Source organism: Pagrus pagrus (assembly GCF_965226575.1).
Source record: "Pagrus pagrus genome assembly, chromosome: 13".
Lineage (NCBI taxonomy): Eukaryota > Metazoa > Chordata > Actinopteri > Spariformes > Sparidae > Pagrus > Pagrus pagrus.
In genome coordinates this window covers 20,243,213-20,270,358 of record NC_140197.1, presented here as the reverse complement: position 1 = coordinate 20,270,358, position 27,146 = coordinate 20,243,213, and positions in this window count along the sequence as shown.

Sequence of the window (27,146 nt, the reverse complement as noted above, 5' to 3'; positions counted from 1 at the left end):
AAACATAGAGGCTCAAGCACATGAGTTATTATCTCCTTAACACATCCAGCCATGTCTTTTTTTCATAAGGAAGTTGTACCAGTCGGGGGGTCAAATGCTCTCCTCATTAAAATGTTCGCTACCAAACTGCAGTAAACAAATCTCCGTAAATCCTCAAACACATTTGCGGATAACTTATTGGTCTACGGATGTCACAGCGTACGCGTTTATCCCAGCGTCCTCCCTGAGGGACCTTCGCCAAAGTAGAAAAGAGACACATAACTCATATTTATGGAAATTATCTGGGAGAGCTCTCCCATGGTGCTCGGGCCTCTCAGCGGGTGCCATGCAAACGCAGACGATGATCTCTCCAGCAGCTGCCTGACCAGGACGGACCTGTGATTCCCATCAAAAGGCCACCGTAGGGTTTCCAAAACAAAACACAGCAAACATAGTTCCATCACTCCTATTGGGGATTGGTGTTGATGATATGTGGCTTAATTGTGGCATACGCTGATGAGTTTATCCTCTGTAGCAGCAGCTATAGGTGCTCAGAGGCTGAATGACTGGCCAGGGCTGCGTATTTGCAGCCCAGTTGCCAAAATGTTGTCATTTTTCAAACTATAGATACAATCAGATCTGTATGTGTTGTAGGTATCATATCATCATTTCTACAACATGCGCTGCACGGTCGCCTGGATATAATGTTAGTGTTAACATTTTTGCAAACCACAGATACCTCCAAGGTTGACATTTGTACCAAACATTGCAGATCAATTTCATATTATTATTAGCCACCTTTTACATCAGGAGGTGGAGGGGATGGTGCCAAACGGCTGACTGCAATTTGAGCCACACCACTGGATATTTTTATGGAGACCTGGGGGCATTTCCAGCCATTTTTGTGGAGACCAAAACCGGCCATTTTTTCCACAGGATCTCCATCCATGATCGTGGCAACCAAAGCAGGTATTTTAAGTGAAACCATGATTTTTTCCTAATTCTAACCAAGTGTTCTTTGTGAATAAACCTAACCTGAGCATAAGCACTAAGTGACAAGAGAGAAAAAAAAAGTTCAACCTAAACAAATGTAAAGTTAGAACATAAAGAAACGTTCCATTTTATCCTATCTGAGGTTTTGCAGAAACACTGTTTGCGACTATTTATTCTGGCGATTGAGTTGTATTTTCCAGCCGCGTGTCTTTCCCTAGCCCACATATCCGAAATTTGCGGAAACATATATCGCCAACATTTATTTTCACTCACTTTGGAGTTCATGCTGTCAAACTTCAGGATATATAAATTATCCAAATTCATTATGTCCAAACAAATGCAGCATATCTGGCAAAGAATGAATTGTGACTGTTTTTAACCATCACGTGATGTGATGATCTCAGGACGATCCTTTAAAAAGCCTGACGAATCATTAAAGATCGGGATTTGAAAAAGTGTCTTTTGATACGGCCAAGTCCATTACATAATTTCAGATGGATGTTGCAGAAGAACAGACTCTGAAATCTCAGCTCCTTTAATATGGATGACATCATTCACATTTATTAGCAATTTGCTGTAAACATCACATCTCAGCCTCACAACCTCACCTGTCACCTATATTGTACCATTGCTCTTTCCTTTGTCTGTTTTATTTTATTCCTTACATTAAGAGGTCCCATATTATACTGTTTTTCATCAATTTCACACAGCTGTCAGAGGTCCAACAACACTGTATTTGAAATGTATTGCCCCAAACCCATCCGTGGTCCTGAATTTCAGCTGTCTAAAAGTCGCTCAAGTGAGCTCTACTGAGAGCAGCTGTTTCTGTGCCTGTACCTTTAATGCTAATGAGCTCCGTCTGTCAGCGCGTGCCTTTGCGCCCCTCTCGGGGAGAGGATGCCGCTAACGCTAGCGGTAGCATGCGCTAATGTTTACGGTGGATGTATCGCTATGGCTCGCCGAGATGCTGTCGTTCAACCACACCAGTTTGACCCAGAATCGGACCCAGAAGGAGAGGCTCAGAAAAATACAGACTCTGCGGCTGCAGCAGGACTCCCCAACACAACCGCCCGGCTCCCATCCCCCACTGACCTGCAACAGGTAACAGCTAAAAACAGCTAGCGAAAGCTGTGTTTGTCTCCAACACAGTCTTCAAACTCTTGGACACTGTCCGCATAGTCTCTGTCTCCAGTCTGCACATGTTGCCAGACTTTTTACTGTAACAACCAAGCTCCCTCGTAATATTATTAACATTAAACTCGCTTCAAACGCCGTTGCATAGCGACCGAAGCGGAGCTAACTAGTTAGCCAATTTCAAGCTGACGTCACCATACTCATAGGCAGCTGTAAATACTATCAAAACGTGGCGACACTTACCTGTCGCTCGGGTGCAGTTGCTGGGTCCTGTATGGTTGGGACTGATGCTTTTACGAGGGTCAGTGTCGAGGCAAAGCCAGCTTTGTACTGACCCTCGTTACTGAAGCAGTCCGATGTGAAGTGGTTAGCACACACAAACAGACTCACAGGAACCGAAGCCGGCACATTGTCGTTAAAAATAAACGCAACCACTGTCTCTTCTGTTCTTCTGTAGCTGGGACAGAATAAAGGCACTTATGTTGATTATTACAGCCAACAACAGAGCAATTTGCGTGTCTAGCTCTGAGCGACGACATTGCGAAACACTGCTATCTTACCGCTGGTCACACCGACCTTCACCTCGGGATGGACGCCCCCTTCTCGGATATCTCCGGGGAGAGGCGGGAGTGTTTTCGGCCTATGAAAATCACACAGTTACGTAACGACAGGAGCTGAATCTGAACAGCCTGTAGGAGCCTCGTTTTACCAGTGGGTGGGCTGCAGAGACCATGCAGGACTCGTTTGCTTTCCTCATTCTGGGAGCTGGTAGGCTCAGGCTATGTCCACACGTAGCCGGGTATTTTTAAAACCGAATATTTCCCCCCCTCCGTTTATAAAATAAATTTTATCCACACTACCTCGTTTTCGAAAAAAAACCCTTCCACACATAACCGAACATCTGCGTTTTCAATCACAAATCACCGACAATGTTATCCGTCGCCTGTGCTCTTGGAGCAGTAGTTGGGCTTGTAAAATCAAAGAGGTAAACAGCGCCTATACAATAATTAAACGCAAAACTCCGGTTATCTCTGTCCACACGCAAATGCATAAACGGAGTATTCGCAAATCTTCACTTTGCCCGGAGTTTTTTTAAATATGCGTTTATGATGCGTTTTCATGTGGATGACAGGTCCAAACGTAGAAAAATATATTCGTTTTAGCAGATACCCGGCTACGTGTGTACGGGGTCTCAGGGAGGACCAGTTTATATATGTAGACACCAGAGAAAATGTGTTGTTCATAAGCATTTATTTGGTCTCGACATCTTCTTAGAATTACAAAGACAACAAAAACGACATGAAAAGAAAGAAGCATCCATCTTATGTAATTGAAAAATCTGCTTGACTTGACGGTTTTCCGGATATGACACAGACTAAGAACCTGTACACAGTTATTAAATGCATTAAAGTGTGTTCAGGAAACACATTTTCAGGACAAAGGTGACGGATGTTGTTGCGTTTTTAATCTTATAATCATGACTGACAGCTCAGTTTGTCTGCTGGGCTTCACTTCAAAGCAAAATTAAGTTTCTGAACTGAGACTCTGTCTGCTGTCAGAATTTAATGCTTCAGTTTGCGGTTGATTCCAGTGAGTGACATAATAATTTACATAAGACTACAAAGCTTCAAGGCAAGCTCGAACATTCAAATCATATCTGGGGATTTTAGAAAACTGCGAGCAGAATAGTTATGTTAGGATTTAGGATCACAATAATCGTAATATATTACTAGTTACGTCTCTAAATGAGTTCAAGGAAAGGGTTTTTTCCTGTAAAGTTGTAAAGAAATAACGAAGCGAGGAAGCCCCAGACAGGCCCTGTTTGACCACGGCAGGTCGCCCTCACTCTGGAAAAGCCATACCAAAAGACAAGAGCCAAAAAGAATATTGACACAAAGGCAGTGAATCACCGTTTTGTGTAGGTTCGCCTGAGGCAGGCCACTCTTCTTGTGCTTAAATCTAAAGCACACGTAATGAAATACGTGTCCAGCTCATGACGTTTTAACTATCAACGCCGAGCGAGCCAACAGCAAGCATGTCACCGATGCCGATGAGTTTTATTTATTCTCCTCTGCTGTAGCGTGTCACGCTAGCAAGTGCTTTAAGCTTCGAGTGTATTGGCTACAGAGGGGTCTGTACTAGTAGCTGCCACCGTCGACCATGGATCTATGCTGCTTGTCCAAAAGATCCGCGTTCACCTTTTTCTACTTTCTGAAAGTCTATCAATCCAGACTGAGGTGGCCCCTCTTACTTATTTTTGATGGCCTCATGTGTGAGAGTGTATATATCAGCCATCTCACCTTTTTCAGCCTTGGCGCGGACAGCAGGCGCCGATGGAAATGCAGGGCGGGTGCCACTGACCGTCATGCCATAGCGCTCTGGCCTCCCTCCTTTACCAGCAGGCAGGCAGACAGGAAGGGTAAAAACTGGGCCCTCGCTAATACGGACAAACGCTGTTTCAGTCCGTGTAACCTGAGCGCCAGGGGAAAACGCTGCATGAATGACAGACATTTCATTGCTGCGTGCGTCTATTAATCACAACCTGAGCGAAAGGCTCTCACTTCTCTCGAGTGTTCTGCTGTTTCTCTGCTGTTTTCTTCACTCAGAAAAAAAACGCTGCCTAACAGGGGTTTAAAGGAAGTCGAGCAGTAATTTAAGCAAACTATCAAGCAAAGGGAAGGAGATCAGGCTTCCCTTGGCATTTTCGAGTGCTCCAGAAATTGTATGATGATTTTGGCAGGTTGTTCAGTTTACTGTTTTCTTTTTTCTTCAGTTACATGCGCCTTCCCAATGATCAGGTTCTGGCAACCACAAGCTCTTCCCTGCGGACATCCTCAGGCTGTATTCCTTCCAATGTCCATCCAGACCTGGCCAGAGACCACACCTTACTGACCAGTAAAGTACACAACATGTGTGTTGTTTCTTCTATTAAATGAGGAAAGAGCAACTTTTTAAAAAGCATCCCTAAAACAACCATTCAGTAAAAAGTGATGTTACGTCATTCGTTATTACACATTTCACAATTTCAAATGTGTATTCACAGAAACATCAAGATTTTGTAACAATTACTCTAAAGCCCATGTTTATAATGTATTGCATATGATAATGTACCTATAGTACAGTATAATCACTTTAACAAACTGCTGTAAAAACACAGGAAATGTTGTATAGCCATGTACTGTCCATTGTAAATACAGTATAACACTGTAAATGTTGATACTGTGCTCTTTGTGGAACACATACGACTTTATATTATCATTATCTTCTAGCAGCGTCATAATGTAAAGCTCACTGTTTACGGTACCTAGGTAGATTTTACAGTAATGTAAGTCACTATAAGTTGCTATTGTTTAAGTTTAATTTAAAACATGACAGAGTCAATGCACAAAATGCAGTGAAATGTATTTTTTTATTTCACATATATTATACACTGTAAAATCTGACAAAGTGACTTAACCTTTAAAAAAAAAAAGAGAAAAAGTGAAGGAAATCAATTACCTCAAAATTACCAAGTAAAGATGTTTAATAATTTTATGTTTATGTTGTTAAACTTTTTAGCTCATACAGCTTAAATGTAATAAATATTTTTTTAAATTTTAGTAAATTCAGCTTTTAAAATATATGGCGTACTCATGTTTTAATGCGTTATAGACATCAGTGTGATAATGAGTTATGCTAATTGTATTAAAGCATTATGAATATTCATGACCGCTATCGCTAACTATGATAATACGACACTAAAGGTGCATAATAAGGCATTATAGGTATGGGCCAAATACACATACTAAATATATTAAGGGATGTCCTGGTTACAATATATGTTTACAAAATAAGAAAATTGTAGAAATACAGCTCTGGCTATCGACAATTTTTAAGACTTTAAATTAAAACACAACAATCTTTATTCAGGATTATGAAAACTAGTCGTTCAATGAAGAGGTCACAGTTATTAATGCTTTGCCACTCACAGCTTTGCTTGATGTTTGGCTGGTCCAATGAAAACTACATGTTCTGAAGCCTGTGATAATATCTAGAAACCATATTATGTCCTGCTGTATCAACTGATAGCAAACAGTGTCATGTAATCATGTCTTCTGTGTCTCATCCCTATGGAGTTGCTCCCTCTAGTGGAGGACAGACAGCTTGTTTAATCACCCTTGGGATGTTTGCACTTGATCAATCTCAAATAGCTTTTTCACAGCACAGCTTCGGTGCTAAAAACACACTGATCCGTGTAAAGCAAAGAGTTACACAAGTATACCTCCCTCAAGAAAACCAGAAAACCCTAAAAGTTTTCAAGTTACTGGTGTGATTCTTGCCATGTAAGCCTGTGTTTATGTGTGTTATCATGTAAACATGAGTAATGAAAACATCACCCTGGCATAATACCGTCTGAGGCCTATTAAGTTAATTTCAATTTAATTGTTGCATCTGGGGAATCATTAATTAGTCAATCAATCGCCTGCTGCCGTGACAGGGCGCCTGGGCTGTATGGAAACCACAGCTGGCCGTATGTAAATGGGAATTAATTAACAAGCTTACGTTTCAGCGCCCGTATTTGGACTGAAAACATTCTCAAGAGTCCGAGCCCGGGCGGGAGAGTCTCCACCAGCCTGCTGTGGTCACATCCCATCTCTGTCGGACAGAATAATTTCACCTCATTACCTCTGCCATGTATAAATAGAACTCTTTCCACCCACCGGCTCTTTAACGACATGTGCTCTTTAAACACCTACAATTAACCCCTTGTGACTAGGGCCTTGTGTCTACCCCCGTGTAGGGCTCTCCAAGCTGAGCATACTCCCAGTGGATTACACCCCCCCCCCCCCCCCCCCGCTCTCTCTCCCGCTGAACCCACACACCCTATTCAGGCTCAGGCCAGTCCGGCTACACCTCCACCTCAGCCCGGGATCATTAAACAGCCATATATCTTGTGTTGTGTTTTCCCTCCAGCAGGATTTATTGGGTGACTGATAGAGTTTACAATGTGTCCTGAGCAGCTCGAAACACGTCATGACAATCCGTACACGCATCGCGCTTACCGTTTTTCTCCCCGAAACATGCCACACGTATGTATGTAGGCCCACCCTCACACCCACCACAAAAAAAAGAGAGATGTTACATGTCAAGTGTGTGATTATTTTGCGTGAGTCTGCCGTAGCATGTCATAAGGCGGTTCTGTCTGAAAAGAGGGGGAAAAAAGTTTGTGATACGGCTCCCCAGAGCCCTCTTGGTAGAAGTTATTTGTGGCAGGTATCCAGCTGATGGACTGTAACGTGCTTGACATTATGGCTCTTCAGATAGAAAGATATAGTTTTTCCAAACCCACAGGCGCTCCCCACATCTCAATCCTTCCATCATGGAGATTTGCTGGTACACATGAGGTAAGCGCTGCCAAACACAATGGCTCCATTGGAGTGTGGATTATGGTTTATTTCCCTCTCAGAGGTCCCTCAGCAAAGTGACATCTAGAGCGCAATCACCTCAAATCCTCCTCAAATCGTACAAAACGATCCATTCTCTGATTCCAATACCTTCTGTTCAAACAAATAAACACTCTGAAAATGCATAACACACATGAGTGTTCATCTTTAACACCCAGGCCTATCCACACCGCTGTACAGCTGAGATATAGCTCCTAGTAACAGTCCGGGGACTCACTCGCTTCCTCCCTTCGGCTAATAATTCAGTCAAGCGCTACCTCAGAAAAGGTGAAGCTCACAATGGATTTCTCAGATATTCAGCACGAAAACCGCAGCTTTCCTCACCCGGAGCACCACCTATAATCACTGTGTCAGGCTCCGGCTCTGCAGTGACCTCAGACAAGTTGTTCTTGGACAGGTACCACACCAGCGGCGGGAGTCGCCCGTGCTAAAACTGGAAGTGTAAAGGACTTTTCTCCAGACTGAGAAGAGACCCGTTTGTCACGTCCAAATGACAGAAGTTAGCAAATGATTAGCGAACTAGATAACTGTAGTTTCCATCATGTAAGATGAGATGAAGGCCTGGAATCACTGGCATGAAAAAGGGGAAAAACTGACTGATGTATTTTGCTGGATTGGGGAGTTAAAGAGGTACCAGCGGTCTTTGTTCTCTGGTTTCTACATATCAAGTCTCTAAATATCTGCGCATAAAATCTTTTTTCATTCTTCACATCAGCCTTGTATTATATTGAGCTATTATTCTAACCCTGATTCCTAGTCGTGGTGCGCTGATAATGACATTACCATGGCTGTTGTGGTATGCTTCATGACTACGATTGTTTGTCTGAACTCGTGGTTAAGGGCAGGCATGATGGAGAGAGGAGGAAGATGGCGAAATATTTCATACTCTCGACAGACCTGCTATAAATAGATTAATGTGTTATATAGGAACTTAGATCGCAAAGCCATGCATTTAACATTTCAGTGGATATACTTGCAAACGTTTTAAAGCCAAACCATTCGTCAATTTATTTTGTGTAGCACTTCATCATTTTATATTTATTGTTATTGTCTGTTTTTCATCTGCGTACAAATAACATGTTTTTAGACCTCACAGTTATTTCGGTCTCTTAATGCATTTTTTCCTGTGAAGCACTTTGGATTGCATTTTATTCTCATATTCAATGCAATTTTTTTTTTCATGTTGAGTCATTGTATATAAAATTAAATAACTTAATCTGATTAAATTAACCTCATGCATTCATTCAGTCATGACATATAAAGTTAAGGGGAACTTCAAAACAAGCATAATGTGTTTTTCAAGAGTTTATTATTCAAGTATTATACATGACATGAATGTTTTTTTGTTTTTTAAAAAGGTTTATGTTCTTATCTTGTAGTGCTTTTAGTTAATCTCTTCTGATCCAACAATTTTTTAATCCTGGACTCTGACTAAGAATCGGTCAAACCTTCATATCATATGAATTTCTAAAAAGACATGTTCTTGCGAGGCACGTGCTGAATATTCACATCATAATTACCATTGCATGCGACCAAGGAAATCACTTTGGCCTGTGTTAATTGGAGTCTAACTGCTCTGCAGACTTGCGGCATAATTTGGCCACGGCGTCCTGACCAACGTCAGCCCGCTGCGTCCTAATCACAGCCAGATAAGAAAAACAGAGGGAGTCTCACTCAGAGCTGCCCTCGTAGAAATATATTTTCACATATACTGTACAGAGTGATATGTTGAATGTTGAAGCTATTTTCATATTTTGAAGAGATTAATATCTGCCTATTGGTAAAAGGTTAGAAAAATATGTGATGTGGCCAACGCAGTCTTTATGTTATGTCTTGGATGTATTAGATTACATATATTAGATTAGAGTTTAAAATATCATAAACTGTTGGAGAAAAAATCCATAAACAGTGTTTCCTGAACTGCAGTGTCTAACTTTTGTGAAGTGTTAGCTGTGCGAATATGAATGAAAGTTCATTTTGAATATTGTAAAAAGTAATAAGTTAGCTACAGTTTCTTTAAACAAGACCAGAAACCACTTTTTTCTTTCCACAGTCTGACATCCTGCTGGTCTTACACTGCCCCTCAGTTTCTTTTCGTTGGTGGGACTATGGAGATATTAGCTTAATGTCTCAGCCTGAAGAGATGTGGTTGATTTAAAACATTTAAAAGGAAGCACGTAACCATAGCAGCATTTGGCCTTGCCTTGGATAAATAAAAGGATATGGTTTCTGCAGCAGTGACAGTCTCACATTATATATACTGTAAATGTGTCATCGTGCCTCCGCCTGCGCCCCAGAATGATAGTTTACCTGAACTGATGGAAATTAATGGTGATGTGTCACAGTATCCAAGGGCCTTTAAGTTTATATATTTTGACTTCTGATTATGGCCTGCATAATCACAACTTTTTTGATTCTCTCCCAGCCGTCGCACGCGTTCATGTTGACTTTGTGGTTTTCCTAAATTGGACTCTGGCTCCAGTTGGCTGAGTTTCCATAGCAACCTTTAGCCTTATCTGCTACCGGTGAAGACAAACAATGAGGTCTTTCACGTTCTCGACTCTTGTGTTACTTTTCCACAGCTTTAAGTGAAAAGGTTATTTATGTGAATACGAGCTATATTTGAATAAGGGCAAACATTAAATTCATTACAAATAGCTGCTTATTCAAATATGATGTAAATAGGTTATGGTGAAAATGTGAAATTTAGTGTGTAAGTAAAGTATGACATTTATAATATCCCATACTTTTGGATACCTACATGAACTTATGACATTTGTCAAAGTGGTTCTGAAAGGTTAACATTTCTTTTATATAACTAACGCCTGTATTTTGTTACTTAGAGTTTATTAAGAAAAAAACTGCATCTGCATCTTTTGAAGGTATAATCACATACCTAGACATGCTGTGTATGGGGCTAGAACAGTGACTTGGAAAGTTGGCATTGAAAACATAACCTGAAGTGAAACAGGAAAATGTGGCATTGAAAAATTGGCAATTGGGGAAAAATTGTATAACTGCAATTGTTTTTCAAGTATAATTTAATGTTAGCTATGATAGCTGACATTAGCAATGATGCTCGCACAAGCAGATGTTAGCTATAGTTGACATTAGTTGGCATTAGCTATAATAGCTGACATAATCAGATGGTAACTAAGATAGCTAACATTAGCTCAGTACTGCTGGTTTAACTGTCCAAATACATGTTTGACTTTACAGTTAAGACTGAATCACTGACTTCTATCATAATGTAACGTAATATTTGTATTATCAACGTTTCTTTGGTGAATTAAGAACTACAACTGAGCCTGCAATTGTCTCTTGCAACACCAAAGACTGCATTTCCTCCCTCCAGCGGGCCTCCCCCCTCCTAATTGGCTTGGTTGACATGTCCTCAGATGCTGTAATGATCAACTGATGACTTAATGTATAGCCTACTGTATGATGGATGAGGCTGTGGCTCCACTTCATTGAGCTAAGCCAACTCCTAAAACACATAAGGGAGGAGAAGTGGAGTGTTTTCCTTGGTTTCACTCCTAGTTCAGTGCATTCGTTCTAATGCAAAACGTCATTATTAACATAACAGGAAAGGAACTAGCCAAGAGGATCCACTGTTGAGTCATGAAGCCATTCCCCAAAGCAAAATTTGTAGTGAAGCACTTGATACTGTGTATCTACCTCTTTGACCCCAAGCCTTCAGAATTTGTCAAATCTCCCTATATAATACAATAGGGAACTTTCATTTTCATTTTTGTTGTATTAAAGTTTATTTCCCATTATTTTTAGTCACATTTGCCAACTTCCTTCCTCACCCTCTGACGTATCATCTGGTGTTTTCCCTGAAGCAAGCGCGACAAACGACTATATGAAAGGCACCATTAACTTAAGAAAAAATTATGGATTTGTCTCGGTTTGAAGATTGTTGGAAACATTTGGGATAATCCAAGTACACAGATCAACAAAACATATAACAAAGATCTAGTTGTTTTTAGACATTTTAACACAGAAATATTATTATAATATAATAAAATAACCTTTTGTTTCTCTGCAAAAAAATGGTAAACATGGTAACATTTAACATTTAGGATTACGTTTATACAAGTTGACATCTTAGTATGAACACAAGTGAGGCCTCACAGACCCAAACTGTAACAGTGGACAGTCTCACTGGGCATGAAGTACAATGACACCTCTAACCATTCAGATTCCCACATTACTGCTACTGGAACAATATTCAGTCTGTGTAAGCACAGTCGTGTGAAAACAAATTAGGACTATGATTAACGAACACTTCTAACAACTCCCAGACTGACCACAGTGATGGGACTCCCAGTAAAGACTGCCTCCTGCCTCAGAGCTGACATTAACCCCTTCAGCATCAACACTGATGCTCCCTCGACTCTCATCAATGCAGCGCCGACAACTGTACAGCTCATTCTCCCTATCAGCACTTTATAGGCCTTGACTTCCAGGGTGCCTGTCTGCTGTGAGGCCTCACATGTCACTGACTTTTCTCTCTAAAATAGAAGAAAAAAGTAGTTTTGATTGGCCTCACAGAAAGCTTTTTCTCTTCTTCTTCTTCTTCTTCTTTTACACCTTTCAGATTATTTTTCGCTTTGTTATGAACTGACAGGGTATCATTACCTCAACATGGGAACACGCTAACACACAAATAATCAGTGTCCACACATAAACATCCTCAAGCAGGATCCACGTGTGCCAACATGCAGCATTTATTTGATTTACATCCCTGGTGGTGATGATCCTTCAGCACTTTACTTAAATGCAATCAAACTGAGTGTGTGTCAATATCAGCTAAAAGACATCTTTGTCTGCTCTACAGTGCCATGTCTCTTGGCCCACTCCACTGATACTGTACAACTGGCTGGCAGGGATGGTGCGCTCTGTGCTGACAGCCGTGTTAGGGTTGATAGACATGGGGTGTCAGCACCCCGAGTGCCCTGGTGGCCTTTACAAGGATGTCTTTCTGCAAATCACTCGCTGGGCAAATATACAAAGACTGCCCAATGCCTGGCAAGCAGGTTGTCCATCAGTGCTCAGAGTCCCCCAGTGCCAGTTTGGGTAATTACTGAGCCTAAAAAGGTCCATTTGATATCAAAGGGACATCCTATTAGCTTGATCTACCTCCTGTTTTTTGAGCGTGTCTCAACACACAGTAGCATAAATCTGGGAAAGGAGAGCCAAGCTCAAATTGGTGTGGAGTAAACTGCTGTCACACACCTTAAACATCAAAACTGATGGAAAAATAGTACACAGCAAAACGTAATTCAATAAAATCCATCCTCAAACACTCTTTGAACTTTGAGTGGAACACATACGGGAAACAAGATGGAGCAAACTATTAAAAACATACAGTCTATGTGTGTGAAATCCAAATTATAAAACAGTGTGAAGCTTTAGGGGGTGAAGTATATTGCTTACAATACAAGGTAATTACTCACATTCATCACTCTGGGTTTAAATGGAAATCTTTCCCTCCTCAAGGCAAGCTGTAAAATAATGTAAACATTTACCTATAACCCAGCTACTTTATTAGTATAAAACACGCCATATTTGCTCAACCTGCAGCTCTTTTCCAAGCATGTATTATGCAGTAATCTGCCTATTTTACAGTAATAGGTTTTAAATGTAATAAAGAAACACCAAGGGCACGTTTTGCTGCATGGGAAAAGTCATAAATCATAGTGTGTCTGCAGAGTGACAAATTACTGATGTCATCAACGCGGCATGCCAAAAGCAGAATCTTGCATTGGCTGGTGCACACTGACTTATAGGCCAACACTGTGTGGTACTTAAAGAGCGGTCCTTAAAAAGCATGAAGCAGATGTAGGGATTGAGGATCTGGATATTTGGATTAAAAGGTAGACCCCAAAACACGATACTGTACTAATATAAAATACTCATAAACACCTATTTTTCATTTAGTAATTAGTATTTTAATGAGTCTATTGGGTAACTACTCGGTATGACGTCTCACTTTACTTGAAGGTACACAAAAACAATAACTAATGATTAGTTAATTAGTATTTAATGAGTGTACTGGTTAATTACTCAATATGACGTTTCACTTTGCTTGAAGGTACACAAAAGGAGTAACCAATGGAACTAATGAAGTACCTAATGTAACTAAAGTAACTAATGATTAAGTAATTAGTAATGATGGAGTCATCACTAGTTCGTGCCAATCAGCGGATAATCGATAGGTAATCAGGAACAACTAATGAAGAAAGTGATCAGTATGTTGATTCACAGATATTAATAAACTAATCATTACCTAATGATTCATTAATGCTGAATCTCCCAGTCTGTTCATCAGTAACTCATCATTACCTACTATATATTCTTCGAATCACCGTTATTGAGGAATTAATCATTAACGAGTCATTACCTATCAAATCATTCCTGATTCACGTACTACTCAAGTAACTTTCTGTATGTACTTTTATAGATTTTTACCCATGTAAAGCAATCTTTTTGAAAAGTAACAGTACTTTCACTTGGCTATTCTACCCACCCCCGCATAATATATATAAATGGTCATTAATATACAGAGTACCCTCTGACATCCTGTTATTAATAGTCTGTAAAAACTTGCAAAACCACCGGTCGAAGCAGAGCTGCCCCTAATTTCTTCACCGGGAAAGGGAATATTAAAATGAGCAATCCCACCCTGGTAGATGGTTACAAATGACGAAGAACCGCTGGAAAGGTTTCCACTCAGCACTCTACCTGCATAAGTGCGACTACTGTACAGACCAGAAATTATACAGAGACAAAAAGTAAACATTTATAAGCAATGTTTACTTTACAGCACACCTCATTTAGCATGAAAAACGTTTACTGAATTAAGCAAAGACCTGGTGAGAATGGGAAGTGGCAAAAAGAAAAGGAAAGCCAGAGGGCTGAGGACAGATACTGACCATCTTGTGTGCGTACATAAATCAATCTTTTAAGAGATATATACGAAAGTGCGAGGTCGTATTTTACTGGCAGCAGGCGACATCACTCATACAGGTGTGAGTCCTGATTCTCTCGGACGCATGCTCACCCACGGCTCCTCTCTGCCACAACGCTCAGACATGTTTATTTGGACACATGCCATAAATCCCAAGCTGTCGAGGAGGCAGGGGTGGCCCTGGTTATGGTGCAGGAGGCCTGTACTGCTCCAATGATAATTTGTGGTTTGGTGCATGTTCGACTGCCTACAAAGAGGCTTCAGACTGCCACTGGCTGACTGCAACTATGGCCACGTCCACTACAAATAATCCAAGGACCCTTATTCTGCCGAGGGAAATATATTTATTATATAAAAAGTTATTTTCCTGAATTAACCTTCAGACATGTCAGACTGTTTATAATTTAAGTGTGTACATACTATTTAAATTATAGAACAAGTTCAGTGAGAGCAGGAAGGAATTCACTGAAAGATTTTTATCTTCTTTTTCATACAAAATAAAAGCTTTTAAAATGTTGACAGTGACTGTTTGAGTACTAGTTAGATAACAATTGGGTTTATTTATGAAGGCACATTGGATTGTAAAACATCCCAAGCCTCCTCCTCGAGCCCTGTACCTCTTAACCTCTGCTCTCCTCCCAGGTCAACACACTCTGGACAAAGTCAATTTCCTCCCAACACTCCCTCATCCACTCGCAGTGTTTATAAACCTCCCTTTGCAGAAAAGGGCCGCTAATTTAAAACTATGCCCGTGTCACCTGGTGAACCTCATGCCCCTGGACCCCGATCGGAACTGCTATGGGTCAGAGGTTACTGTCTGGCCCCTAGCTTATCAAAGCTGTGTTTATTTAAAGTCTATGTGCGGCAATGGGCGACAACAAACAGAAGGACCACAGGCAATGGAGCAATTTGGAGACAAATCCTGCTTAGGGATACAGATTAGGCATGTGTGTTTCAGAGTGTGTAGCTGGAGAAATGTCAGCGTTGTCACTCTCAATCCCGGTGACGATGGCTTGCTTTGCTCTGGATTACTGTAAGGTGAATGCTCCTCGGCACCTTGTGAGAACCTGCAGAGGGACTGAACTCGGGTGCATGTTTACAGGCTTTTCTTGGATAAACAATCCGTCTTGATTGGCACCCTCTAAAACATCTGACTTAGATCTGATCCATGGGCATTTAAACCTGGATAGTCCATGATTTTCAACCTCTGGTAAAACATTTACTGCCAGAATTATCTGTCAAGAGGTCCAGAGCTCTCCAACAACCAGATTTTCCCATCACATGGTTTGCTAGATAAATCTAACACTCCTTCACACTTCTTGCACCTTTAACCCCACAGCATAAGATTATGGAAACACTTCTAATGCTAACATAAGCCCAGTCGTAAATACATCGGCTGAGCAGCTTGAAGCTCCGTACAGGCATCTGCCCCAGCCAAACTTCAGTAATTTATTAAACTAATTTACAATGTGCTTAAAGGCTATCTATAGACTCTTTCAAAATATTTTCTCTCAATCATCACTTACAAACCCACTGGAAGTTTGTGAAGCTGTCTCAATCTGTAGAAACCCTGTTATTTGCCAATATTTTCTTAATATTTTGCTGTGTTCAGGATGTTTCTGGGCCTCAACCCTTGGGCAGTGTTTTGTCGCCCCAGGCAATAACGGCGCTAGGTGGGGACTATAAGACTATAGCAACCAGGTCACATCACTTTCTTGTCTATCTGCTTTTCTCTTTCTCTTAATTTTATACATAATGACCACGATATTTCCCAAACTTTCACTACTTATATCAGTACTTATTACGACACAAACCACAGTCTTTCCCAGAAGCTAACAAAGTCCTTTTTGTTTTTGTGTTGAAACCAATCCTGAACCATTGCACTGTTCCATGATAAAACTGATTTACTTTTTGGTCGCCTTGTTGATTGACTTTGAATTTTTGGGAAAGCACTGACAAATTATGTCGACCTGCCAGAAAGACATAGAACGCTTCTTGAGGGCACGAACGCCAGAGACAAAATGTGTTGTTCCAATGGAAGGGAATTTTTTGACAATTTGACTTCTGACACTTTCGCTTAGTTCTGACACCATGTTTCCCACCACCATAATGGTACTTAGTAAGCAGTTATCTGCTGGAGACTTGAGGCACAGCCATGTTTATAACAGGTGAACTCTGGCTTCATGTGAACTAAACGTACGTTGGTCGTTTGCTTAAATATGTTGCTGACCTAGAAATCGTGCAGGATCTTAAATATTTTTAGTTTTTCAAATGTTTCTGAATACTCAAACTTTGATTATTTCAAGGTTTACATAGAATATTAAAGAACATAACATATTTGACCATCAAATATTTTTTTCGCGGTCTTCACACAAGAATATTAAGATTTGTAATATTATATTGGTAAAGATCAATTATAACCTGACAGCGAAGTCGATAGACCAAACCGCCACACACGACCATAACAGAGCATCCTGAGAAAAGGTGAGGTGTTAATCATGCTTGACCCAGCTTTGTTTTCCCACCAGTCTGCACTGTACGCAGCCACACATGGTGTCAAGGATGGCTCCCCCGGTTTATTTACTCTCATCTCGGGATCTCTGGCAGCTGTGTGTGGCCTCCATGCCTCTGTGTTGTAAAGGCACTGCCAGAGGAAACGTAACGTTTTACAGTACTCTCTGCTGGTGACAGATCCAGCACACATGGCTGGCGGAGCTCAGACACAATGAGCGAGATGGAGATCAGGCTTCAGCTGTGACTCCATGTCTGAGATGAGAGAAGCATCCAGAGGTCAGGACTGTATGTTAACCTGTGGATGTTTTCTTTCTCTATGTTATATGTGATTATTATTTTATATCATCATATTTAAACCCTCATATACATGGCATACAAAAGTTCACTGTATAACATGAAACTTCTGCCGGGGCCAGAAGTTTGACTTTTTTAATAATGAACAGATCCATGTGGAGCTAGGTGGAAGAAAGTCGCCCCCTTTGTGCTTCACTTTGCTCTCTTTCAGCCGGCAGTATCAGGTCACCCATCGTCTGTTGGATTGATTTTAGATGATCTCTCCTTCCCGGCCTGCTGTGATTGTTTGGCAATGGAGGCAGGTTTTTATTATGCAGTGGCAGGACCTGACTCCGTCTCATTATGAAGGGCAGGGGGAGGGACGGAGGGGTGAAAGGGAGAGGGCGGGGGACTCGGATAAGTTCTCCTTTGTGTACACTCAAGGAGGTAAAAGGCAGACTGTATGCGGTGGCTAGGGGATCACTCGAGTGGCTCCACAGGTCCTGTCGCGTGGCCCGGAGGGTTTCCTTTGGTTAGCACGCTCAGCCCGCCCTGTTCACAGCTGCAGAAATGTGCCATACTGTACGGCCACCCATCGCTCTGCCTCTCATTGACACACTTACAGTGCAACTGCTGTAGAGAGTAATTAGAAAGAGAAATACCAGCTGCTGTTAAATTATAATAGCAGTCATGAAAGTGGGCATGTTTACTGTATGTGCACGTTTAACTCCTGTTACTTAGGTTATGGGAAGGTTATGGCTAGGTCACAGTCCATGATGATTTGTGTTTTACATGCACTATGGTGATGTTATAACAGGGAAAACCCAAATAATGTGTCGACAAGAGATAACCAATTCTTTGATTACTTTTAATAATGTAATATTATGCCCTCTTAATATTCAGCACATCATTAATTTTCATAATGATGTCAATGGAGACAAAACTTAGAAATGTCTTACAGAGCATTTGCTAATCATTACAAGGGTTACTGTGAATGTTATACAAGCTCAGCAGCTGAAAACAATATGAGTTAGCAGTGAATTTGTTTCTGAGTTATATACACTGGAGAGACCCAACGTAAGTGTTTTGAGGCACTTTGTTTTACGTTCCCTGCTAACCGTCTCAGACATTCACCTCTTCCTATTCAGCAGGGTATTTGTGGGCACATGTGGTCTAAATTATGATGTTATATGATGCAAAAACACTGTGGCACAGAGAATCAATGAGGTATGAAGCTTTGCCATGTCTAGTGTCGGATCCCATCATTCAATCCAGGAAACTGGGCAGAATGCAGCGTTTTTGTGCCTTCCTCAGCTCGCAACACTTCCTGTGTTTGACTTAATGAGATGTTAGATGCATGTAATCACTGCAAATTATTATCAAGGGTGACTGTTGTCCTTTAAAGAGACTCTCACACCAGTGTATGGCAGTAAGAGAGAAATTCATCATTGACATTTACTTCATCATGTCCAGATGTCATGCAACAGTATTTACAAACTGATGTTCCCTGCACAACAGAGGTCTCAGGCAATGGAGAAGGGATAACATGCCTCACCTTTGTCTGTGAGCTCTGGGACATGACGACCAGCATGATAGTGGTGCTCCGTACAGGCCTGCCACCCTCACCCTGCCTTTCAGCACCTTCTGGCCCACAGAAAGGGCCTCTTTGTTCAGCCTTGTGCTTGTGACGTCCACTCAAGACCATGCTTCCATTAGCAACAGCCTGCCAAATAACCAGGGATTGTGATGGAGCCTAATACCAACTGCATATGTAGTATTTACTTAAGGAGGAATAGAAAATTGTCCCTCCCATGGCGTCCAGACACAAGACCACTTTTATAACTCACCTTAGTCACACTCACTGGCTTGTGCTGGGGTGATTGACTGATTTTACTAGTAAAGGGTCTCCCCCTTTACAATAAAGTTAAAATTTTTAATTTATCTTCATCTTCCTCACGGGGTCTACAATAGTTATAATGTTAGATGGCAAACAATTTGATTATCAAACAAATTATAAAGACATGAGGCCAAAAAAATGGTGACTGACATGAGATTAAAAGTCATTAAAAAAAAAATCTTGGTGATTATTTCAAGCCATTTACCTAATATCATACCTAAATAAATAAGAAGCCATAAAAAAGACAAAGCTTACACTTCTTAAAAATTTGTAAATTAGTGAGGTGAGCTTTCGTATAAACAAAAACTAAAGCTCACTCATTTTAGCACAATATGCTTAAAGCAGACATATTATGCTCATTTTCAGTTTCATAATTTTATTTTGGGTTACTACTATAATATGTTTACATGCTTTAATGCTCAAAAAACACATTGGATTTCTCATGCTGTCCAGTGCTGCAGCACTGTATTTCCCCCTCGCTCTGTTTTAGCTCCTGTCTCTTTAAGGCCCGCCCGCCCGCCTGAATACTCAGTTTGTTCTGATTGGTCAGCTCCCACACGTCTGAGCCAGCACTGCTAACAACAACAGAGCAGCTGTGTTAAATCAGTTTTTACCTGCCAAACTAGTTGCTAGGCGTAAATAATGTGAATGTGTTACATTGTGACGTAGTGTGACTTGACAAAGTCAAGGAATTTGAGTACACGACTATCTCATGTTGATTGTGTTCATAAACATCAAAATAAATAATGTCCCACAGCTGGCCAGCAGCAGCAGCTTGATTTAAGACTTTCAGTCGAGTTGTACACTCTACCATTTAGACAGAATTTTAGTCGAGTCAGCAATGGACACACAAGAATTTCATATTTTATTGGGTGAAACTCGAAAGGTGTTTTATAGCATATGAAACACAATCCTGTGCAAACCTAATGAAATGGAAATTCAAATTCCCCCCAAACTTTTAGAAAGACTAAAGAAGGGACACCCTGGTTTGGATTTGAGGTGTTTTTCCACGGGGCAGGACTGATATTCAGTGGCCATGTTCGAAAATAAAGTATGCCAGTCTTGTGCTTATTTTACTTGGATACGGTGACATGGATTCTCTTATCACAGCTTTCCTCTTACTCACATTGTCCCGGTACAGATTCTTACAGTATATGAATTGAATCCAGGCACTCAATTTAAACATGTCTCAGAGAGAGACTAACCTGCTGAGCCAAGTCCACAAGTATATGGAAATAAAACAATATTCAAACATCACTTTTAAAATAAACATTTGCACTTGGTCGACATACTTGGCAAGTGCTCTTCTACGCTGTCTCTATTTGAGGAAATCCAATACATATGTCTCTTCATATTTTCATGGATTCTAATGATCTCCATGCGGCACCGAATCATCATGTAATAAAACCCATGAACTCACTGGTTTTTATTTAAGATAAAAAAAATGAAAAAAAACTACCAAAATGTTTTATTCTCACTATGTGAGTAATGCACTGGCCTAAACACACTTGTATTAAAGACAGCAGTTGGCTGACGGTTCCACCTTCCATGGTAATATCCCTTCAGCCACCTCATTTAGGTTTAGTTAAAGCTGCTGTAAGTGTTGTTGTGGTTGTTTAAGCTAACTTCCTGTCCATTTTGCAGTTAGCAGTCCCCTCCCTCCTCTCTGCATCACCACATCAACACGCAGCAGTAATTGACAGACATAGCAGCAAACGGGAGGATCCTGCTCGTGGCGTGTTCACGAGCAGACAGGACCGCCTCTTTATAGAGTTCTCTGTCCTGATTGGGTGAAGTGGGCAGGGATACCAGAACATTTATTTTCTCCTTTACTGCATAAGCAGGGGGAGGAGCGACAATGGTCTCTGTCCATTGTTACGGCCACAACAAAACACAGTTGGCTATATTTTGTGACAAGTAACATTGAAAAAGGACTCAATACATAAGTATAAGTTTACAAAATAAAGTAAGTTTTTATTTACAAATAATTCAGCAAAAACTACGGAGGCCTGTCCAAAATGAACAAAAAGATGGAGGAAGCCTGGGCCAGCCACGTAGCGGGCTGTAGGACCCAGAACTTCACTCCCCTAGGACTACCAGACCTCCATCCTCAAAAGAAAACAAAGACAGAGACAATACAGAAAAAGTCAGGACTGCTTGGTCTGTGGAAGAATAGTGAGCTCCTTCTCCTCCACCCTCCCTTACATTTGGGCTCAGGGCTAATTACCTGATGAGCAGCACCTGAGAGCAGGGACGGAGAACAGAGGAGGAAAAACACAAGAGGGGGGAGCACATCACACCAAACACTCTTTAACAGTGATACTATTGGAAGATAGAGTTATTTAACTCTTACTTTCATAAATTATGTCACTTAAAGCAGCTTTAAGATTATACTGTATCATTGTCACCGAATAAGATGCAGTGGCTGATAAACTGCTTGCATTGGCTTCACCTGGTGTATGAAGAGAGAAAGAGGGATCGTAAGGGTATACAGGTTGACTCAGGGTGGCATCTTCCTTGCTGCCTCGTTTCTTTTTACTACCTACAACTTCAGTTTTCCGCTTTCACAGCTCAACCAACCTGAGCTTCATTGAATGTCTCTGGGAAAATAATTAAGGTGAAGGAGCTTCATAAAGAGGCTTATTCTTAACATGTCTGTTAATAGAAACAAATCGAGGGTTTATTTTTGTGTATTTTTCTCAGAGACGGGAAACCCTGCCCATCTCTGCTTTTACTGGAAGTCTGTTCAGGTGTTTCGTTTTAAATGTTGAGCGGTTGACAATATTACGGCCCTTCCCCCTCAAGGTCTGATGATGCTGACTGTGCATGTGTAGCACAAGTCATGTAGTATGCATCTGAAAAGATTTATCTTTTTATTAACTGCTCATCTCATAAGCGTGATTATAACAACATTAAGCACACACTGCAAAATCTTAGTCCTTTTCTTGATTTTAAACTTTTTGGGAAAAGACAAAGTGAGAAGGATTGAGTGCATTTTTGCAAATATTAAGTGACAGTACCACCAAGAGCCTGGTGTTTTGATATACTGTGCCTGTTTTGTGTGATGACAACCAGTGTGTGTGGTTCAGCTGCCACCCACTCGTTTGGACATAATCTGAAAATATTTTAAATGCAGTACAAATTTAGGCATAGTTCTGGTGAAAAGTAAATTGTGGTTAAACATAAATTGCCTTTTTCAAACCCAGGCATGGCAGTCACCACAGAGACTATTTTGGTTCAGTTTCAAGACCTTTCAAATAGTGAAAGAAAAGGAGCGAGGTTGTTTATTGGTGGTAACTGGCTAAGTAACCAAGTGTCAGATGTTGAAATTAAGCCTTGTTTTACATGCTTTCTCAAAAGTCTGACCACTGCGGTGTGTCCAACATACTTGGTTATAAATCTTGCAGGTACTGTAGAGGGATGCCATGCATGCATTAATTTTTCAGGCCCACCACACACCTTTCCACAGGCCAAAAAAACAAGGAGTGTGGTCAGTTTTTCCAGTCCGGCCTAATTAAAGGGGAGGAATATGAAACATGTGTCCTGTGCTTACAAAGGGCTGTGGCAACCAAATGCATCACCAAGATCAACACACCTTTCAACAAGCAACAGCCATTTCATTGTTTACAGAGAATCACATATTATAATAGAGAAAGGGTAGGTTAAAAACTTCAGATGGAATCAAGCAATTGACTATTTAAAATTATTTAAAAATCAAAAAAATCAAATATAAGAGCTGTGGTGATTTTAAAGAGACAACAGTAAACAAGAAACAAATACTACATATTTTTAAATAGAAATGTTCAACTATGTCGACTACATGACAAACTAACAAGATGCAGCAAGGGAGAGGTTTAATTTTTTTTCTTGTTGACCCCAGCATTTCTTTCTGGGAAATCTTTCAGGAAAGAAATCCTTGTTATTAGTTATTGCCTTGTAAAAGGAATTGCAAATGCATGGCCTTACACTAAAACAAATCCCTATACTTGTCATTACAACGATAATGTTTGAAGTGGGCCGGTACTCACTTTGTCCTCAAACGACCATTATGTAGGTCGACCCAAATTTAAGTCTGTCTTTAGTTGGTGAGCTCTAGTGGCTATACCGATTATTAAGGCTGCAAAGGAGTAAATCAGGCTAAGTAGTATAAAGCACGACACATTGGTTTTCTCATACTGTCCAGTGCTGCAGCACTGTACTCCCCCTCGCTCTAGGCCCGCCCTCCTGAACACTCAGTTTGTTCTGATTGGTCAGCTCACACACGCCCGAGCCAGCACCGCTCAAAACAACAGAGCAGCTGTGCTAAATCAGTTTTTACGTTAGTTGCTAGGCATTAATAATGTGAATGTGTTACATTGTGATGTAGTGTGATATAGTCCATATAGGGAGAAGGTTTGGGACGAATAGTTGGGTCAAACAAACCCCAGACTTTAATCCAGCATATTGCTATTCGTGTCCAACAAGTCACATAAGTAACTTTTTTTTAAACCCAAACCACGATCCAAATAAGTCTCTGCAACAATCATGTTGTTTTAGGAACAATGACAAATGTTGTTTTAGGAGTCGCTGTCAATCAACCCACTCAGTTGTTTCAGCATGACGTGTTGCACCAGTACGTCGTAGCAGCAGTTTTACATTCTACTCTTAGGCGCACCGTGATGTTTTCTTGCGTACCGGCACATCTCACAAGCTTCATATTAGGATGTTCATACTGACAAAAAGCACTTATTTTTTTCCAATTCCAGCACTGATTACAACTACATTATAGCATAAAGGGAGTAAATGTTAAATAGATGTGTTATAATAAACGATTCCAAATATTTTCAATTATTCCAATAATTAAAAACACTTATCAAAAGGATCATTTGTAAGAAATTATACACACTCAATTTTTTATGATACAACAAGATTGCAGCCAAAACGTCAGTTTAGGAATGCTGTATGCTGTGGTACTTGTGGCTTTGACCTGGAGTAGCAGTCCACCTACATGTATAATAAGTTTATTCACATAATAATTGCTGCATGGGAATACCTTGGGTAAACTATTCGAGACATATCAAAAACAATCGGGTGGTTGCAGTAAATTCCTGCTTCACCATGAGCACTCTGGAACAGAGGTGCTCAGTGAGAGTTTCGGTCCCATCTGCCAGCGAGCCCATCAGGACCTGGAAACCAGACTGCTTTCTCTCACAAAATGTCTGGAGGAATAAGGCTGCTGGGAGGTTGTGGCAAAACCCAGCTCACCTCAGGTCATCTCAGCAGTACCTTTGTGATATACTCCTGTAGAGGAGGTCTCAATATCATGCCAGGAGAGCTAAAGATTCAGTCTTTTTGAAGATACTCTTTTACTTATAGTACAAACGAGTCTAAAGCTACTGACTCCTGATAAAGTGAAAACTTGAATTCTCTTTTGAAAGCCGCGTCATGATGGGAGTGCCATTTCCATGTTTCCTTGGAAGAGGGTCAAATCATATTTGAGCCCCGCTGTGAGGTGAGCAGTATCCCATACTCATGATGAATGAGGCTCCTAGCGTGTAGGTGGCAAGGAGGACAGCTCCAATGTTATCGCACAGCGCCTTGAAGCGGTGCACTTCTGAGGGCCCGCTCACCTGGGAGGGCCTGGTACATTAGGGCCTTCATCAATCACACCTAGGCAGGTTTCCACAGGCAGGAGCGTGGACAGGCCTGCCACAGCATTAAACAGGGGGCTGCTGCCAAAATATAACTCGCAAAATCATGTTCTGACCAGGAAAATCAGGGAAAAGGTATGACCATCATGTAGATGAGCAAGCTACTCCAAGACATACGTATTTTGGAGGCATTGTTATTGTTAATTTAGCTCCAAAAGCAAAGGAACTTTTACCGTCTCTTGCACGATGACGAAAAGTTACTGGTAATGCAAAATAAACACCTCCTTGTTATGATAATTTGTAGGTTAATAGCAATCATTAGTCAAACAAGACTTCTCATAATTTAAATTGAAGAAATGTGCATTTTATACAAGGCACACCTTTAAACCTTTACAAACCTACTTGTCTGTGCCATAATTAGTCTTTGGGGACTCCCAATGCCTTTTCATAGAGTCATATTATCCCTGCCGTCGTCGGACGTTTTCAAAGCTCCAGCAATCAATGCAGAGTTAATGAACCCAGTCCTGGGGCTCCTGTAGCCCACTGGAGGCACACGTTGAGAGGCCCCAATACCTGAGAGATCCATTTAAGGGTGAGATATCCAAGCGGAAAAGCCCATTGGTAGCCAGGCCACGGTTTATAGGGGTCAGAACAATTGGGAGAAAAGCACACCCAATCTTTCAGGGGTCCGTGTGCGCAGTAACACTGTCAACACACAAGGGAGAGCAGGACCCCTGAGGGTCGGTCAGGGGGCAGAGCCTATGCCAGAGCCTCTCACCTTCTCTCATAAATCCTTACAATCTGAACTCCCACTGAATGTTGTGGGAAGGTCAGGTGTTTGGTGCTCGCCCTGGAGAGGTTATCCTGTTCTCCCCTATTACTGCAGAAAGAAACTCTTGACCTCAACACGCTACTGGTTTCATCTGATACTTAAAGCACCACATCTTGGTCCTGATTAGTTTTAGTTAAAACATATAAACTGAAAACATGACCGAATTACCTAATATACTCATGGAACGTAAGAAACAGAAAGCCAAAAAAAAAGACGCTGATTACTGGTAAGGAGTCATATTATCCAAATATACTGTAGGCCTGTATTGTATGCTTAACATAATATATTTCTCATTTAGATTGGCCATGGTGAGAAAAAGAAACAAAAATGCACTTGTGTTACTTCTTGTAATAAAACCTTCCACCAAATGGCCAAAGTTGTCAAATGACTCTTCCAGCACACTGTGGTACATTGTGGTACACTGTTATGTACTGTGAGCAAGGTGTGCTGCGGTATCTGGCCTCTGGTTTTTCTAAGAGGTGGAGCGTGCCTGTCTGCTGTCTGCTGGTCCGGCTCTGAGGCTGTGGGAGAATAGGAGGGTAAGCAGCTATTTGGGTTGGCCCGGACGGGACATGTGTACTGCAACTACAGCTCGCTGGATAGGTGGATGTGGGCACTGGAAGTTGGCATGGTACATACATACTCATTATGACAAGCACACACTCACATGTCCACACACAGGCTACACCACACACAGACACTCTCACACTCTGGTGGATCCATTCCCAGAATATTTTGGAACCAAACCAGCAGCATGTACTGTGTGGACTGTATGCAGGTTGGCCGTTTGGTTTGGCATTGGCAACAGACTGGAAACATGTCATGTGACTTCTGGAAAAAGTGGTTCCCACCAGCCTTATGTCTGCATGCCAAACTGAGACATGGGCGATAGAATGCAGTCAGGTCTGTGAGCTCCAAAGCAAGGTCGGTAATTTTATATATCTGCTGAAAGTAGGTGGGTACATTCAATTATATGTACGTTATCCACAATTGTTGTCAATAGATATACGGACACTCTAGAATTCAAGCTCTTCTGACTGCTTGTGGCTTTGTGTTACCTCTAGGCCAAATCCCAATACATCCCTTGACGCCTGCAGGTGCCCCGATTCCCATTGGGATAGAGGAGTATGGTGAAGGGCTGGGGCAACATGGCCCTCCAAACCTCCACCAAAGATGGCAAAATTGTTGTGGCCCAGATCTGGCCCCCACCAGAAACATTCACCCGGCCCACATGCTGCGTGGAATGATGACACTTGGGCAGTCCACTCCTGTTTGCCGGATCTGAGCCACAAGCAGGCAATACCATGGCCACATGTCAGCAAAGAGCGAACTGAATAAACCAGAACTCCGATCCAGCCCACCAGAATAGAAATTAACTGCGGTCAGGATTTGGGCAGGTTTATGGTTTATTCAGGTCGCTCTTGATTGGACCGCCCAAGTGCCATCATTCCACACAGTATGCAGACCGGATGAA